We start from the raw sequence: 20,163 nt of genomic DNA on the forward strand, positions 1-20,163 counted from the left end.
ACTCCCTTATAGTAACAAGCCCCTTTTACCTCACCCAGGAACAGAGACAAGACCCAACATTTGAAAGATAAAGAACCTACAGGAACCCAACATTTGGAAGACAAAGACCCTACAGAAACCAGCAACCCCACCATTGTGTCCCACCAGACAATGAGGACACCTGGTTCTGCATGTATGCATCTGAGCAGGCCTGTCCTTGCCTGGACATGTCCTTCCCATAACAGACACAGGTAGCCCACCCCTATAAAAGAGGTGATAGAGTGTGATCTCTTTAGGACACCCTCACTATCTGAACCAGCACTACACCATGCCACCTATCCACCCAGAGGCCCTGTCGGCGACCCCTCTCTGGACAACACCTTACTGGCTATCTCACCCTGCCTAGGTCCCACACAACCAGCAACTGCCTACCTAGCTGCAGCATGCCATCCCAGAGCTGCCACCACCACTCTGGTGCCACTGCCAGAAACATCAACAAGGAGCTCCATGTTGACACTGCTGGGGCTGCCATCACACCCCTGGGCCTCCAGCCCTGCCACTTCTGGGCTTGCCACACCAGCCAGGACTGGTGGCTGCATGTCATCCAGCACATCTGGGATGATAAACATTTGCATGATCTGAGCCACCTTCCAGGACTTGTTCCAGCAGCTCTGGCCCCATCTGGAGTGGCAGGACATCAGCAAGTGCATAGCCCTCCCTGCCGACACCCAACTGGACCTCACCATGCTGAAGCTGGCCATGCTTGCCAGCCTCTGGTATGTCAGAAACCTGTTTGGCATGGGTAAGGCCACCACCGGGGAGGCCATCCTAGAGGTATGCAGGAACCTTCAGGATGTTCTGGGGCACACCGTGCTTTGCGTCCACAACACCCTGGCAGTGGTGGTGGGGTTCCAGCCACTGAGATTCCCCCAGTGTGTCAGGGCCCTGGATGTGACCCACATCCCCATCACCTACCCACCTCACGGAGGCTGGCCCTACTATAGTCCCAGGGGATTTCACTCCAGGGTCCTGCAGGCTGTCATGGACCACAGCAGCACATTCATGTATGTGAGCTCTGCCTGGATGGGCAGCACCCATGATGCCCATATATTTTGCAACTCCAGCCCGGCAGGATTCATGGAGAATGGGCAGCACCCACCAGATCTAACTCTGCCCTAAGCCCGTGCACTGGAAGCCCACCGAGCGCTGCTCCCTGCATGGGCTTGGGGAAGAGATGGATCTGGTGGGTGTTGCCTGCAAGCTGGTGCAGCACCTATGCAGCTAGCACCCCACCCAGGCAGCCCCACCACCATGGAAGGAAAGACCAGGCCCCCCCACAGATCAGAGGCTGCATGGCCCACAGGCAGGCTCCATGGGGGGGGAAGAGGGAAAAGGTGGTAAGGGGCCTGATCCTTCCTACCCCGCAGAGCCTGCTTGCCTCTCCAATGGCCAGGGGGAGAGCTGCCAGTAGGCCCTAAACTGCAGGGGGCCCAGGTCCTTCCCTCCACAGTGGCAGTGCTGTGCAAGGCTGCCCAGGTGGGCTGCTAGCACCCGGGTGCTGCCCCAGCTCAGAGGCAGCACCTGGCCTGATCCAACTGTCCTGCAACCGGAGCTGGGGCAGAACCTACCCGCTAGCAGCCCACCCAGGCAGTCCCAAGGGGTGCCACCACCATGGAAGGAAGGACTGGGGATCCCACACAGCTCAGGGGGTACTCAGTCCGGTGGCAGCTAGCCCCCCAGCTGTGGGAGATGCAGGCAGGCTACATGGGGGGGAACAATCGGGCTTCTCACCTTAAACAGTGACAGAGGCCCCTAAATTGAAATGGTGAATTTTTAATCATCACTATTAAAAAGCCACCATTTCAGTTTAGGGGACAAAACCCCCATCACATGCACAAGCACCCCAGGAGAGCCACTATGCACCCACCATCAGGGACCAGCACACCTAGATGTCATGGCAAGTGCAGCAGGCAGGGAGGCTCACCCAGGGGCAACAGCAGCCAGTGCTCCTCTGGTGCACCCAGCTCCCTCTCTGGCTGGTTTACTGATAGCCCTAAGTGGCCAGTCCCTGCTGGTCTCTCTAGCAGAGGAGAAGTGAGGAATGTTATTCTTTTGGGTATCTTACTGCACTGCACTCCAACATACAAGACAATGCACATGAATAGTTAAACTACTTAGTCAACTTAGTCATCATTTACAAAGTGTAGTAAAAAGGACTGTTTAGACAAGTACATAGAACTCAGTGTATACAAATAATATTTATGATCAACCCCAGATTCATGGTATACAGAGTCCAATGTGGATAATTTAGTACACTACATCAATCCCAACATCTTTTTAAAAAATGAACAGAAATAGCAAATTATTTTTTTAAATATACCCAAAAAGAAAGTTTAAATTCAATCTTTTTATTCTGCAACAACATTCCTTTGCACATTTTATGAGACTAAGGCTACCATTGAAAAGTTATTAGAGAATAACTCTAATATTCCACAGCTACACACAGAAAGATGCACAAGTTCATGAATTGCTCACTGCCTTGTAGGATCAAGTCTATATGGGCTCACCTCAGATCCTGCTTTTCCAACTAGCAGAGGAGAAGTGAGGAATGTTATTCTTTTGGGTATCTTACTGCACTGCACTCCAACATACAAGACAATGTATGAAATCATAAAGCTAGCAACAAAATAGGTGAAGCATGCTACATTTATGATTCATATGCTTCCGTTCACCCAAGATCACTTCCTTGTCTAGTGGTAAAATTTTCAACAGTGCCTGGACAGAACTGTACTGCAAACTAACCATGCCAATGATGTCCTCAAACATACCATACTGCTCTCTGTAGGCTACCTCCTGAACTGGAAGCAAATATAGCCACTTTCACCTCATTCTGTGACTGGACTAATTAGCCATGACCCAGCAGTGTTAATTATCCCAGCTGAATGTTCCTACACTGCTTCTGGTATAGGAGGTAAGTCACAAAATAGCAGTTTCTTTGTGGGTACTGCTACCTATTATGCCAAATTTGCAATGTAGACTTGCCCTACATGACTTCTGAGAATAGGATTAGCCTCTTAAATCATTTTTGCAAATTGTACTCCCATATCACATAAATTGATATGTACTCTACTGATGTCAATCAATATCTGCAACATACGCAATTTCTAAATTGCTATCAAGATAACATTACTGTGAATCAACTTTTTACCATGCAACATGAATTCAAAACTATTGTTTTCCTAATATATTTGCAGGTCACCTTTAACTAATAAAGTGATTCTAGACCAGGATATCACCAGATCTTTTGAAGAGTGCTGTCAGGTGTAAGGAGGTAAGTGAGGTGTTAGAAGATAAGCTGATAAACTAAGAAGATATGCACAGGCTCAGGCTGGTGTCTGCCTAGGTGATCTCCCTCCTATTCTCATTGCCAGGTCCTTCTGCAAAGAACTAAGCACAGTGGTCTATAAATTAGTTATTGAAATTGGGTGCCACTCAGTTCATTGGTGCCACTCCAAGAGCTATGGATTGGTGCCTCAAATCCCAAAAGCTGAGAACAACTGATCTAATATATAAACATTTTTGCCATGTTAGATAAATGGTTGATGTCAGTTTTTAATGGTGATTTACATGCTTATTTACATCAGCATTTTTGTTTAGCTCTCTCACCTATTGTAATTCTCAGAATATATTCTACATTCTACATGTATATAGAAATTGAAATCAGAATTCCTAAAGTTTCTCTTTTCAGCCAGAAGATGGAGTCACTGTTTTCTTATCAATATGTTTATCACTGCTGCTACTACTACTACTACTACTCTGTCCATATGAGTACTTTCAAGACTCAGTTGCTTACCACCTCAGTAACACAGAATTTGATTAAAAGGTTCAAGGTATACATCATGTAGAATACAGGGATGCTTTATCTATAGGAAATGGATTCTAATAGCTTAATTTGTGTCCTTCTCTAGAATTTATCTGCATGCAATTATTGAGGTTTATAATGTACTTTTTTCCCCAAGAAATAATGTAATGCCAAGATGTTAATTGACAGATGGATATGCTTTTTTAACCAAGTTACTTTACATATGCTGCTATGATTCATCACTTATCAAACAGAACCATTATATATAATGCTGTGTAGCATTATATATAATCAATCCTCAGACTTATCCATATTATCTTAAATTCTCTACTTTGTCTTTCAAATTTAAGGCTTTTGATACTGGTGAACTAATTTTGATAACACCACAAGTGAGAAAAATCCATATACTATATGTGAGTCTTTGGCTCCTCTTAACATTTGTATCCAGAACCTATAGATTTAGCATATTACAGATTTCTTACTAGAATTATTTAATTTGAAACTGATTTCCAGTAGATTCTAAGTGATTTGATGCGGCGTTATAAATTAGCAGATATAAGCAACAAGCCCCTTAGTTAGAGAGAGAGGGAGAGAGAGATAAAATTCAGTTTATCAGACAGAGAAAAAACAAGTTATGTTTTTTTCAAATGAGAAATACAATATACTCTGGGTGGCTAAGAAGAAAATACCGTCAAAAAGATTGAAGCTGAAATCTTTTAGGTTGTTTCTTTTACTGCATAATAGCACAGATATAATAATAAAAATTCATCACCAGATACCACAATTATTGCAATAAGTACCATTCCATTCACTGTTTTCATATGAATGTCACTCTCTGAATCCAATCCTGCTCCCATGAAAGTCAACTGAAAAATCTCACACTGACTTCCCTGGGCAGGATCAGTCCCTATCTATGGTTTACTGACAACGTCATTCTTGGTTTGCTACTGCAAAATAATGCATTGTTTTGCAAAATTTACTTACTAAAGTTATATCTGTTAGATCAAAAATGGAGCAAGCAAGAACACAGCTCCGGAAGAAGATAAACAAATTGTAAAGAACTTTCTTTTTTGTTCTCAGAAAAAAAAAAGAAACAACCTATGAGAATTTATTTCATGTGCTTTCAATACAGGTATAAGCAGGAAGAAAGAGGAGTTTCAAACTCCATATGGGACTACTTGAAAAATAACACATTGGAAAAGCAATTTGACAGGTTACATCATCAGCTCTAGGAGTGAAAAACCTACCATTTAACAGCATACTAATTATTAGGATTCCTTGGAGTGAGTGATTAGTATTAAAAAGGTGGTTCATGAACAACTAGTATCATAGAAGGACAGGTGAAAAGAAGTTTACTATAACCATACAAAGGAAATTGTAATACAACTTTTTACGATGCACTTAGAGAAAAGAAATATATCAGTGTTTATTAAACACACACACACACACACACACACACACACACACACACACTGAAATAAGCATCTTAGAAGGAAAATGTTAACAAAGATTCACATTTTTCAAGGGCGGGTGAACTCATGTGTTTCTTTGTAACCGTTTTTCTTCCTGTGTAGTCTTCTACTGATTCTTGCCTACTTCCATGTGTGCATCACCTATGTATGTATATATTGGTCAGATGGGTCCCAAATGGAAAAGCAATTTCTGAACAGAAAAACCAAAACATCCTTTTTTTTCCTAATTGAAGAGTTCCTCTGAAGTTTTTATATTACAGATCTTGAAACTTGTGCAGTCTTTCTCCATAAATCGTTGGATCTAAGATGGATTTTATTCATTGGAGCAAATTCATTATTGTTTATTGAGCAGATATGTCATTTCTTAGATGGACTGTACAAATTTCCTTTATGAAATACATTAAAATGAAATAATTTCCTTCAGAGCTCAGACACCGTTACACTGTTCCTCACTTCTTTTGGCTATTGAGAAACATGGAGTATATGAACTGTACCACCCACAGAGTTTACTTAAATTGAAGCATTTGTGTTCTGCTTTGATACAGAAATGTGTGTCTGTAGACCTTAAACAACTTAATACTGTACGGGAAATTTTATTGTAAATGAAATAAAAATGCGAGATAGTACTGACATCAATGAGCTACCAACCCTAACTTTTCCAATATTTAATTATGCTTTTCTTTAAGAAAGATAATTAATACTTGACACCAATGGATTTGTGCCCACTTACGACAAATCTATGGGGCTGAATGCTTTTTTAAAAGGCTATCTAAATGGATAGTATTATATGAATCATACAGTTATTTTACAGTCCCACAATAATATAACTAGCTGATAACTATTTGGAAATTATTCAGTGACTAACCTTTAATCACAAGCAAAGTATTTCAACAATCATACACTCTTTGCACATACTTATACCTGACACAACTACTTCCTGATAGTCTATGGCAATCTTTTCCTGAATATATATATTTTCTGGCATTTACAGAAGGGGCAAGCAAAAAAGACATCCCAGTGAAAATCAGGCTTACCTCAATAAACCTGCAGAGTACATTTCCTTGTCTTTTCCCCTGAATATTTGGAAGGCATTAAGAGTTAAGGGAGGAGGTCCAGATTTCTTTACATTCAATCATTTAAAGCATAGCAAGCAAGCCACCACCTAAAAGTCAAATAAACGTATCAGTGATGATTCAAGAAAATATCCCCCACATGTGTCCCATATGAGAAAAATGCTTCAAAATGATCTGGTGAAGTTAGTTTGATTGGTTACAGTTTCAAAAGAAGTAAATAATTATTTTTCATTTCCACTACATTTAAATTCTGACATATTTGCAGCACATCTATGCATAGCACAACCCAAACACTGTTTAACTAAATATGTTCACTTAACCACACATTTAGGTTTAAATAAATACAGGAGAGACAGCATACTTTTACATAAGAAACAATAATGCAACATTTGTTCCACTATCAGATATTTGTTAAGGAAGATTTTAGTGTAAAATAAAAGGTTCTGTAGTTTGAGTCACAAAAGGTTAATCATTTTGTCTTACAAACTTTGTGTTACTTCCCATAAAAAACATTCACCCACATCTCTAGGTCAAAAGGTGGTATCTTTTATTACCATGTTACCAGGAGTCATGATGGTAACTCCAGCCAAATAAGAAAAAACGCCATTGCCGTTATTTTTATCTACAGTATGTAGTAGTAAATTTATTGAGCAATAATAGGTATTGCCACAATCACTCTAAACATTAAAAGTTAATTTTTGCATCCTCTTCCACTAATCTACTTACTTTAGTATCAAATGTAAATGATTTCTTTTAATTAGGTGAATTACTTTGGGGAGATGTTAAACCAAGAGAATTACTGGGACTGTAAAGTGTGGGGTATGGCTAGAACTTACATGATTGCATTAAGAGATTGGCAATTTAGGAAGAACACATTAAAAAGAATTCCAGCTTCTGAGACCTTAGACTGCAAAAATCCACACAAAGGAAGAGGCAAGACAGTCCCATTGCTTGGCATATTTACAGAAAAAACAGAAAAAGCACGAGAAAATATGTTGTAAGGAACAATTGTGCATTAGCAGAAGGAATAAACTAGACGACCAAATCGATCTTTCTCATCATTAATTTTTATAATTCTCAAACATAGTGTATAGCTAAAATGCAGAAGATATGCCATTGCTCTTTTTCTTCTGTTTCCTTTTTATTCTTTCTCCTTCTATGCTTAAAACAAACATAAAGTGCCTGGTGTTCTGCTTCATATCTGTGAATGTAGAAGTGCACAAAAACATTTTGGGGTGACATAAATAGAACAAAGGGTAGCCTGCAATCCGATTTTATAAACCCTTTCTTTAGGATCCAGCACAGTAGGCAGGATCAGAAGAACAGCTACTTTCTGCAACATTATTTACCTCCTCAAGGTGTCCAAGATTACATGCCTAAATCAATATTGATGCCATGCCCTGTAAGGCTCAGAAGGCCAGGATGATGGGGAAGCTGTGAGAAGTGGTAAAGCATTGACTCTGGCAATGAACTGCATTTGACAATGCAAATCAGGTTGGTTTTGCCTTATCATCACCATTCTCCAGTAATTAATTTAATTAATTCAAATATCAGCCATCTGCATTAGGAGAGGAAAAAAGATAACTGATGTCTGGCAAATACTCATGCACCTACATGTTCATGCTAGTGTACACAAAAGAAATATATTGGTCTATTAGCTTTGTCTCCTCTCTCTCTCACTCGTAGTTAACATTGCTGTTTGAGCTGCCTGCTACCTCTGTTTGTGCTAAAACAGCTAAAACAGCTAATATAATATGGCAGAAGTAAAAAAGCTGAAATACCAAGCTCAGCACATTTGATTGGTGTTGCATCAATGAATCCCATACATACACTGTGTGTAAGAAGAGGAATGCATTATTGCATAACGTTCTTAATTGCATCTCTCTCTGCAGGATTCCATCGGAAACTCTGCATGTTGTATCTTTATAAGAAATATTATGTTGGGAGAATTTAGAAAAGCAGAAAGCTAGTAAACAAATAGTCATTGTATATTATGCATTATGTATTTATATATTTATATATTTTATATATATATATATAATGCATTATGTATTTAATAACCTAAATCTTTCAGCAGTCAAGATAGTCAAGATATTTATTAAACCTACTGCAAGGTTACTGACTAATATGCTCAGGATGAGTAAATGTAAAGTAAATGTTTTTCACATGTTCCTAAAAGATATCAAGCTATCAGCCCTAACCACAAATACTGTTTCAACTCCCTGAAAATTGTCAAGGTATCATTTCAGCCACAGATGTGTGTAAATGGACTTGGATTTTAAAATATTTTAAAACATCGTATGGAAAGAGACCAGCTTTCTGAAGTAAACTATAGTGAAAAGATAAAAGGGTGTGTCCTCTGAGAGCACATTGCTACTGCATTGCTGGAGGACAGTAGCAAAAAGATGCCCACTTGTTCACTCATTAAATGACTTTCTTAGATTGTGCATCTAAATTCTCCCATTCTTTGAAAATTATAAGGATAAAAGATTCAGTGATAGACGATGTATTAGAACCTAGAGACAGAAATTACACATAAACTAGTATAAGAGATCAGAAACTAGTTCAAATCTCTAACACAACAAAAGTTCAGTGCACATAAACCTCTTTCAAAATGGCCAAAACCAGTTTAAGATAAGCCTGTGATCAGTGATCTGGATGTGGAAAGCACACTGTCCAAATTCACTGATGACACCAAGATGTGGGGCAAGGTGGGCATGCTGGAGGGGAGGGACAGAATTCAGCTAGATCCAGAAAGGTTACAGAGGTGGGCAGATGAGAATAGGATGGAATTCAATGAAGACAAGTGCAAGGTGCTGTGTCTAGGAAGAAGGAACCAGCAACACACCTATGGGCTGGGGAACACCCTTCTTGTCAACACAGTGGCAGAAAGGGATCTTGGAGTCATTGCTGACTCCAGGATGAACATGAGCCAATGCAAGGAAGTGGTCAGTAAGACTAGCCGCACCTTGTCATGCATCTACAGATGCATCACAAGCAGGTCCAGAGAGGTGATCCTTCCCCTCTATGCAGCGTTGGTCAGGCTGCAGTTGGAGTACTGCATCCAGTTCTGGGCACCGCACTTCAAGATGGATGTGGCTAGCATTCAGAGGGTCCAGAGGAGGGTCAAGGGGCAGCAGGTCAGGTGCTACAAAAAGAGGCTAGAAGGTCTGAATCTATTCAGCCTCCACAACAGAAGGCTGAGAGGGGATCTGGTGGTCATTTACAAAGTTACTGGGCGGACCATCGGAAATTGGGCGAAGCTCTGTTCCCCTGGGCACCTCCAGGGGTTACTAGGAATAATGGCCACAAATTGTTACAGAGAAGGTTCAGGCTGGACATCAGGAGACATTACTTTACAGTTAGGGCTGGCAGGCTCTGGAATGTGTTCCCAAGGGAAGTGGTACTCTTTCCTACCTTGGGGGTCTTTAAGAGGAGGCTGGACACATATTTGGCTGGGGTGTTATGACCCTGGCACTCGTTTCTGCCTCGGGCAGGGGGTCAGACCTGATAATCTTGTTTAGATCTCTTCTGAACCTAAGCACTATGAAACTATGATATAGTTTCAGATTTAACTAATTTATATTAAATCTGTTTATTGACTTCCCAGCCCAAATCCCCTCCATATTGAAGTTAACTCACAGTTCCCCAGCATCTCAGGATGCCTTGCACCTCCCCTGCAAACTGCCTCTTGCAGGGTGGGTGGGCTAGCCTTGGCTCAAGCTGTCTGCTACCACCAAGCGGAGAGGCATGGTCTAGCTTCCCCCAGGTTCTAGCCTGGGCCACTGCAAGCATATGGCTGCATTTCCAGAATCAAAAGTGAATGTCTGTTCACTTGCTTATAGGTTCAATCTACTCAGTTTAAGCTAAACTGCAAAGATTGAATCAATTCAGACTTGGGTTTTTTGACTGTCTGTACTTAACCAGGATGTGTGTGTGCATGCACTGAAGGTAGAAACTCTAGACATAAATATATTTGGATTATTTTACTTGGAATTGGTATAGGAATGAATAAGCAGAGAGAAAGATGGCAACTGTTAAACCTTCTGGATTATGGCATATGTATGAGAGGTCACCCAGACCTTCAACACATATGCCTAAGCAGGAGTGGAGGCTGCCCAGACATTTGATCCTCCCTTTAGGCCACTGAGACAGAATCCAAAGGCCAGACTAAGCCCAGACATTTGGTGCCTCAATGGCTGTAGTTGTATAAGCATCCAAGAATCAAACTCAAGCCTCCTGTGTAGCAGACAAGGATTCCACCATGGAACCACAGGAAACTCCATCAGGAATGAATCACAGCCATAGAAATGATTTGTAAGTTACTGAGACACTATGTGAGATTCTGTCCTGCTTCAAAGCAAGTTGCTGAGGAAAAAGCATCAAAACAAGGAACCACATCTGTGTGTTGAGGGACCTCCCCTTGTATTGATCTAAATTCCCAGCCTCACAATTAGATGGCCATTGTTGTTTGGGAACTACCATAAGAAGGTATTTCATTGGTTAAGGTTCTCAGGAGGCAGGGTCTAGAGAAATGGGAAAGAATGTGACCATCCCACCACTATCCCCATTAAGTTCTGAGATGTTAAAGCATCAGCTGTATTATTCTTTCCTAGGCCTTGTAGATCTAGTATGTAAATTCAGAGCCTTAGCATAAAGGGTTCTGCCCTCCTGCAGATTGCAGAGAACCTTGATTTATATTGTAGAACCACAGATTTATGCAAGGAATCAAAATCTTCCACCTCCCATGGAATGATTTAGTAAATAAGGTACCAAGACCTACTGTATTTTAAAAATCCCTTTGTGCTGGTTCCAGAGGCTTTCTCCTTCCTGCTGTTTTTATGCCGTGTACCTGATGCAAAGCTCAGTAAAGTCATTGGAAAGACTCCCACTGATTTCAAGAAGCTTTGGTTCTCACAGCCTTGACCATGGATAAGTGGATACATCTGCTTAGATGTATCCCAAGACGCTCCACAAAGCTAATTTTTGTGGGGAGGTGTGGATCTCTTCTTAGGAAGTATGCTTTGATTGGTATCATTAGTTTTGTGGCACAAAATCCTTCAGGCTTACTCAGGTCAAATGCAGTTCCACTGATGCCAATGAAAATCTTGTCTGAATAAAAGTATTGATTGAGCCCATAGTGAATAGGTGGCATCTTCCATATTCCTAGTGCAGAACAATAAATAGAAAATAAAATTGGGAAGTTGTTTTACAAAAAAAAGATTAATTTTCAAATCACCTAGAATCTTTTCATTATTCCTAATACCTGACAAAGTCAAACAAACTATTTAGCAATTTGTAGAAACAAAATGAATGAGTTTCATAAATGCATACAAATTAGGGCTGTGCAAAGCTTTGATTCAGCAGACGTTCAGCCCAGTTTGGGGGCTGAATCTCTGAATCCAAATCTTATCAAAAGACCCTTCAATCTCTCTGAATCGATTCAGAGACATTCAGAAAGATTCAGAGATTTGGACATAGAGACAGCTTTAAATATTTTTTCTACATACCTCTAGGTAGCAGGGGCTCATGAGCGCTGTGATGCTGGGGCACATGGAGCATCCTACAGAAGCATGGAAGGGACCCTCAGTGCACTCGGCAGCAGACCTGGAAGTGGAGCAGAAGCACTTCCAGTCCACTTGCAGGTCTGCCGGGGAGTGCATAGGGCCACCGCAGCTTGGCGACTGGTGCCTCCTGGGTCTGAGGAGGCACCAGGGTTCCTCTGTGGCTGATCACTGAGTCGGGGAGGAGCAGGGGAGCCCCCCAGCATGCTCCCTCGCAGACCTGGAAGTAAACCGGAAATACCTCCGGGTTTGCCACCGAACATGTGGAGGGCCCCCTGCACTCCTGTGGGACACTCCATGCACCCTAGCATCGCAGCAATTATGAGCCATGCCTGCTACCTCAAGGTATGTAGAAAAAACTTTTAAAGCTGCGTCTGTGGCCAAATAGCTGATTCTCCAAATCAGCATCAAATCTTCAGATTCAAATTCAGGTGACTCAGATCAGGGACAGTGATCGGAATCAATTAATCGAATCACTGTCCTTGATTCAGGCTGCATCTGAATTGAATAGGGCCCACTTCACACACGCCTAATACAAATATTTATCTAATTTTGTTTAAAAAAATATAATAAAACATGCATTTTTATTAAAATCCTGCTGCCAGGATCATTCAGTAATTTGTACATCAATACATTTAACATTATTCATCAATGCCTGCCAACATTTATTTCATTGGACCTCAGCATTCCTTCAGTTTGATTCTTAGTGCACAAATGAGCTGTTGGAACCATAAGTGTTGCCTTAACAGTCTGGTAGTTAGCATGATACTGTACTGCTAGAACAGGCTCGCTTTGCTGTGGTAGCCATTTCCTCCACATCTTAACTGTGCAAACACTCAGAAGAATCAATATCTGCAGCTGCTGAGTTTCTTTTGCTGTACTCACATTCTCTATATTATAACACATAACGAATGTCCTATGTGAAGAGTTTTTCCTTTCCTTTCTGTTGTAGTCTCTAAAAGTGAATGCACAGTTAGATAGCAAGCGTTCAAACACCTGAAGTGAGAGTATTTTTTTAGTGAATTTGGTATCTACCCTATAGGTTGGGATTGCATGGATATTAGGGTTTGAAATTCAGGAAGTCTAAAAAACAGTGTACAGAGAAATGTGCTTTTTCCTAATCAGCATATTAATCTGAAAACTATTAGACATGTATAACAAAAAATGAGCACCAGTCAAACACTGTAAGAAACCACAGTATTTTCAGGACATTTATGCTGAATATGCATTGTGACAGCTCCAGTATGCTGTATTTTCACACAAGTCTTGCTGTGAGCTGTATACAATACCCTTGAAATGGATTTTTTACATTATTAGCTAGCTCCCTCTAGCACCAGATTTGCTCCAACACCTCACAGTTACAAACTCTTGGATGTAATTCCCCACTCCGGTCCTTTCAACCCCATTCTAGGCAGGCAATTAATTAAAACAGGCATGAACAGAGCAGGTGCACTGAATCAACTATGAACCAAGAAGAAAGCTTTGTTTTTCTAACATTTGCTGCTTTCTTGTGTAATCACATAGCTCTTCCATAAGGAAGGTTCAACCAACTTGCTTTTTGTACCCTGTTAGTGCCACTCCTGATTTGCTATTGAATGATATTGCTCTCACCCTTTCATGCATTGTATTTGTGCAGCAACTGATATTGATCAGATGAAGTACACAAACTCAGCTTTATACAGATATGGATAATTCAGCAAAACAGGGCTATTTTGAAATTACTACTGCTACCAAGGGGAGATTAATTCCCTTTTGATGCCCTCCTTTCAGCACCTCTCCTTTGATTCATTGTTATCACAGGACAAATTAGTGCAGTACATCGCCAACCAGTATGATATTAAAATTGGACATTGTTCTGCCTTTAATATCTGAAAATAAAGTAGCAGATGGCTTTTTTATGAAATAGCTTTCATGTCAGAGCAACAAGCAGCAAAATTCAAAACATCTTTTTGTAGCAAGTTGCTCTTGTTTGGTTGTGCATCTGGATCAAAATCTTTGATGCTGGAAGAGATTACACTTTACAAGAAAAGGTCAAAACATTTAATGGTGAGTTGAAGCTAACAGACTTTGCAACTTCATGTGTTTTGGAAATCTAATCTTGAAGGGCAACACGACATTATGCTTGGTGAAAAACAAATGTTGACCAACTCATGAATGAGCTGTTCAAACAATATCATTTGCCAAACTTATTCAACTAAAATCAAACTGTCCTTTTATGCCAAAAAGTTACTTCAAACACTGTTTCCAGTCAACTTAGGCTACAGGGCCTTCATTCAGTCCAACTGAAGATAATGGAAGTAATACATCAGCTGAAGCTGGATCCAGCTCTACAACATGCTCCAAGGGTGAGGACAAAAATACAGCTCCCCGCTGTAACTGAGAACACTTTGCAAGAAGTGTTCTGAGTTGCAATGATGCCCAGACCAAACAGAAGTTCACTGTTGGTTCCAGGGGGGAGGGGAATCAAGTTGCTGGCTACAAGCCTGTAGCCATTTCCCCTAGCAACAGCCCCTTTCTCTGAGCCTGCTCTGTTTTCAGAATGGGTGGGAGGAAAGGGAGCAGAGGGAGCTCGGTGAACTGGAGCACGGGGGCTCAGTGAACTGGATCACTGGAACTCCCATATGTGTGGATACCTTTAAGAGTGTTATGTATAAATTGTTGCATTTGCCAAGGGATTGCAGGAGGGAACAGCAAATCACTAGGATAAGAAGGCTCTCTAAATAAACAAGTTTTATCATTTTATAAGTTTAACTCCTTGGTCTTTGGAGAATAACACACAGTCCAAGGGGTGGGTTGCAAAGAAAGACAGAAAAATGGAGCAAGAGGAGTTAAAGCTGTCTAGCAATGCAGCAGAAAACTGGAATAATTTTAAGCACAGCTTCACCATATATATGATGGCCAGTGGAGCTACAGACAAGGAAGATCCACTCAAAGTAGCTTTTTTTTTTCTTTTTTTTTTTTAAATATAGCAGGCCCAGAAGCTCTGTCTGTTTTTAATAGCCTACAGCCATCCTGATTACAGATACTTTTCTTTCAACTACAAATAGACATACAGTACATGCCAGGAAAACATCTACTTATTGCAGATATGTTGTCAAAAACATATGACACAACAGAAAATGACAGAATTCCAGACTCAGACATAGTACATGTTAATCTAATTAAAAGAGTGATTCCTGTCAAAGATAAAATGTGGGCACTAACTGCAGAAGCTACTGCTTAACATTACAAAAAGTGATAACAACTATTTGCCCCAGTTGGCCTGGAAAATATATACCTAGCCCCTACCCTCAGTTCAAGGAAGAGCTGTCAGTACTGGGTGTTTGTTCAAAGGCTCACGACTTGTTGGTCCAGCAGTGCTAAAAAAAAAGGCATGTTAAACAGAATACAGGAGGGGCATCTAGGCTTTGAAAAACGGAAAAGGAGAAAAAGGCATGCTCTGTATTGGCCCAACAGAAATAATGACATAGAAGATGCTGTAAAGGCTTGTGTAATGTGCCTAAAATACAGATCTGCGCAACGAAAAGAACCCATGATGGTCATGGAGGACCCTGTAGCTTCGTGGTATCAAATGGGCATTGACTTTTTTATACAAGAAGGGAAAAATTATGTATTAGCACTGGATTATTATTCTCACTATCCTGAAATTGCACTGCTCAAAAGCACAACAGCAAACCATGTCATAACTCACATCAAATCAATTTTTGCTAGACATGGGATTCCACAAATTGTGAGAGCAGACAATGGACCTCAATTCAACTGTCTTGAGTTTAAAGAGTTTGCAAAGAAATACAGATTCCATCACAACACTTCAAGTCCAAAATAGCCAATCCAATGGTCTGATGGAAAAAAGTGAAGAAAATGGTGAAAAAGCTACAGATTTACATTGATGTTGATCTGTCACTCTTAGACTACAGGGAAACACCCATGTAGCATAGATTGTCCCCAGCAGAAATGCTGTTTAACAGGAAACTCAAAACCAGGCTGTCAAATTTTGTGGATGACGCTCAATAGAATGAAAAGCAAAATGTTAAAACATTTAAAAAATTCAACAAACTCAAACACAACTGGTGCTATGACTTGGTGTTCTAGGGAATTATAACAACTGCACAACAAAGATGTAGATGGATGAATATGTAAACAAAAAGCACTAGTTTCCTGTTAAGTAGCTCCCAGATCCTATAAAGTAGTTACACCAGAAGGACAGTTGTTAAGAAAAACAGACAACACTTCCAGCTCATAAAGGGGAGAAAAGAAGCAGTATCCTGAGATTCACCAAAGGAAACAGAGCTAACATCAAAGCAAGAAATGACAGAGAAGTAGACAGGGTTTGGATTACACTTTGACTCTTGGGGAGGATCACATAAAAAATTAAACCAGTTCATTGATTAACAAGCCCACCTAAGTGAAGGAGCAATCTGATTGGAGACTCCCCACCCCCAGGTTATGATCTTCAAATCTTACAGGGAGGCTCTCATCTCTTATGGAGGGGCTCAGGCTTCCCCAGTGCGCACACACACCCAAGCTCCCCCTTAATTTGCACCCTGGAAGTAGAGACATGTGAACAAGGAAACCAAACAAGAACTGAACCAATAAGGACTGAGAATGCAAAGAAACTGAGAAGACCACTTAGAGCTAAAAAGCCAACACAAAGACTAATATAGACCTGTTAAAATGTGCTTTAACTATGGGTTGAACTAAACTGCCAATGTTTGTATTATATGGGGATATGTTACATGTAAAGGGGGAAGATGTGTGGATACCTTTAAGAGTGTTATGTATCAGCTGTTACATTTGCCCAAAGATTGCAAGAGGGAATAGCAGATCTGTAGACTAAGTAGGCTCTCTGAATAAACAGGCTTTATCATTTTATACATTTAACTCCTTGGTCTTGTGAAAATAACACATAATACAGTTGCCCCATGCTCCAGCAGGGGCTGAAAAAAACCCAGAGTGAACTCCCTCTGCTCCCTTTCCCCACTCCCATGCTAAAAACTGTGACAGGCTGGCAAGTAGTACAGACATAAGTTACAGAAGAGACTCTGATTTGAAACACCTTCATCTGAACTCTCATGCAAAAAGGATTCAGATTTTCACCCAATTCGCCCTTTTTTAAGCAGTCTGCAGCCCACGCACGTGTGTTTTGTTATGGTTCTAGACCACTTTCTGTGGCCAGATTGGACAAAAAATTGACACTTCTGTCTTTGCCCCAAGTCGTTTAGTTTTAGGCTGAGCCTAAATTTGCTCCCCATAAACTTGAGGAACTTTGAGGAAACTTGAGGAACTCAGCTACATTGCCACTCTTCAGTCTTCCTTCCCTGAGTGCAAATGAACCCTCCTGTGTTAAGTCCAACTATCCTGTCTCATGGTGGTTGGAATAGTTGCACCAATGTTGATACATAGAATAGTTTAGTTCAATTTTTAAATGTTAACTGAGCATTCCACTCTCATTCTGCTACATGTAAACATTTCATATCTGATAGGTGCTAAAAACTAGGAGATGCTGAATCTCTTTGTAGGCTAAAGTATTTAATGAAAGGCCAAATCCTCATGTTACTACTTTTTTTTTTCAGAATGGCAGGATAGTTCACAGAAAATTTTTTCATTTTTAAAAACAACCACCTTTAAAATTGGTCCCCATCTATAAGTGAAATTCATGCTGTTATCTGTCAGAACTGATCTCCCCTGCTGTATTTAAAATAATCTTTAAAATGCTTCTTAGGTATAACTAGGGGGCAAATCTGGAGTCTATACTTAGTTTTTAATCAGTCTTTATTTGAAAGAGTTTCACACTGGCTGCGTCTACACAAGACGCTGACTGCGCAGTTGTTACACAAGTACTGGCTGGGTCTACACAAGTACTAAATGACTGCACAGTAACTAGAGTTACTGCTCAGCATCATCACCGAATGGCTTTAGGTGACTCTGACTGTGCAATAGCTTGTCATGTCACGCTTCATGTTACGTGACACTACTGCACAGTAGTAACAAACTACTGCACAGTTAGCACCTTGTGTGGACATGGCTGGGGAGTTTAACTTGACTGGGAGAAATCATGAATAAATATCTCAATATTTGGACCAAACTTTGGAAACTGTAAACAGATCATACCAATTCTGATTTAGAGGAGTTGAATGATACAGTTAAGATAAGAGTGTGAGGAAATGGGAGGGAAAGAAGAGATAAGAAATGTATGTACTGAACAGATGATGACAAGTTAAAAGAGATCTAAAAAGAGATTCCAGGAAACAGTTTGGCTGCCTGAAAAAGAATAACACCTCAATATAGAAAACAACAGGTTAGTGCCAGATATAAAGCCCTCCAAATAGGACATTATTTTAACACGTTGAAATCTGCACCATATAATTGATTTGTACTATCAACTCTTGTGATTCTAGTCTCTTGTGAAAGATGTGATTAATACATTTATATCACTCTTGCCGTATCTGTTTCAACACTATTCAACCCCTAAGAAAAAATATGTTGAGACATGAGCAAATGCAAGATAAATCTTAAAATCATTTTAGCTACTCACTTTACTCCAACGAAAAATATTTGGTCTGAAAATACGTAATTTCATGGCTCAATACAGTGAAAGGTTTTCCTTACAAAGTTAAATTAATTGTGGTCTCTCCATCTCCTAGAGGCAAAAACTGATTTTCTAGAGTCCGTCCATAGCTTCCCCACCATTTTGCCTGTTGAATTGTGGTGACAGAACTTGTGCTATATCTTAATGTCAATAGTAAAAGGTTTGGCAGTTCTAAAAACAGATCAAATATTTTATTTTGTTAAAGTAAAATAAGTGCTTTTCTTGACTTGGAAACACAACTGGGGAAAAAAGTAGCAGCTTTCAAAGTCCACAGAAGTACAAGTACTGATTTTCTGAAAAGCCACAGAATTCTTGTCCCTTTGAGCTGCTAAAAGATTGATGTATGATTTGGAATAGAACAATAATGTCAGAAGAACTGGAAAGTACACACTAGACAGTCATAAGAACTTCATTTGACTTGTATTGGCAATTGATTTAAATTGAATTGCAACTACCCATCAAGGTCAAAAGTGCTTTCTTGACAGTACGGACCTCTGTGCCAAGTGTAAATGTACACTGTTTGTTTTGTTTTAACCAATATGTTCAAATAACAGAATAAATATTCAAGTTCTGACCAGGTTTTCTAATAATTTTCTTAAATGTTCTGGATCATGTTATTTTAGTAGGGCAATATTATTGAACACTCTGGCCCAAAATATTTAAGAGTAGCAATACAGTTTACTATTTATTCTTTTCTTTCATTTCAAATTATTCCACCAAATAATGAAATCCACTTTAGCAGCCATCCCACTGATGTATTTAAATAGACTAATATATAGGAGGTGCTATAGTTCAGTGTAGTACAGTTTACTTCGGATTACAGCAACAGTCTGACTTTCAAGACAACAAGGTCCTACCAACAAGCCTGGTAAACAAACATTAAACCCAGGTTGCGCCAAATCCTAAAATACTGCCTCTGGGCCTAAATCTGGGAAATGCTAAGTGACTCCTATTGGGGATAGTGGAATTGAATGTGGAATTGATTTGTTATATTTAAGCATCTTCAAAAGTAACAATTTATTTATTTATGATTTCATTAACAAAATGTATGCGTAGAGCTCACTACAGAAAAATAAAGGGCACAACTCAGCTTTAAGTGCTGACTTTCAAGGGGCCTGACCCTGACAGATGAAGGGTACTGTCCTTGTCTGTCTAGTATATATCACTTCTACATATGTGTGTGAGGGGTTGGCCTGGTCAAAGTTACATGCACTACAACCAAGTAACTTCCCAGCCCTGACCTTCAGCCACGCAATCAGCCTGTATTTCGTAGCAGTAATCCCAACTTTCACCTGTCACGTTTTGATGTTTTTGGATTATATCAATTGGGAGGTGATACTTCTCACTACCACTGGACAATGATACTTGATATAGATCTCTTTTGGAGCTCCAACCATCCCTACACCCTGGCTTAGCTCCACCCAGATGTTACACTCCCATTTGTTTGTGTCAGTCTTAACTGGCAACTTTTCTTTTCTATTTCAAGCTCGCATGCATCTTGACAGCTGTCTCAACAACAACAAAAAAATCAGTGCAGACTTCTGGACTTCTTCTCCGGTCTCAGATGAGTCCTGTGGTTAGTCTTGGGAGGGCTTTTTTTTCCTACTGTCTCTCCCAAGGGTTA

General features: G+C 40.3%; 1 long non-coding RNA gene across 1 annotated transcript; it reads right to left on the minus strand.

Moving 5' to 3' along the window:
* Positions 1–234: 234 nt before the first annotated feature.
* On the minus strand, positions 235–16,578 carry LOC109310794. The gene is made up of 3 exons (XR_002101321.1): positions 16,568–16,578; positions 2,864–2,869; positions 235–359 (listed from the first exon to the last, which is right to left on the minus strand). It is a non-coding gene; the product is annotated as an uncharacterized LOC109310794 (long non-coding RNA).
* Between the last annotated feature and the right edge of the window lie 3,585 nt (positions 16,579–20,163).

Source organism: Crocodylus porosus, unplaced genomic scaffold (genome assembly GCF_001723895.1).
Source record: "Crocodylus porosus isolate Cpor-Errol unplaced genomic scaffold, CroPor_comp1, whole genome shotgun sequence".
Taxonomy (NCBI): Eukaryota; Metazoa; Chordata; order Crocodylia; family Crocodylidae; genus Crocodylus; species Crocodylus porosus.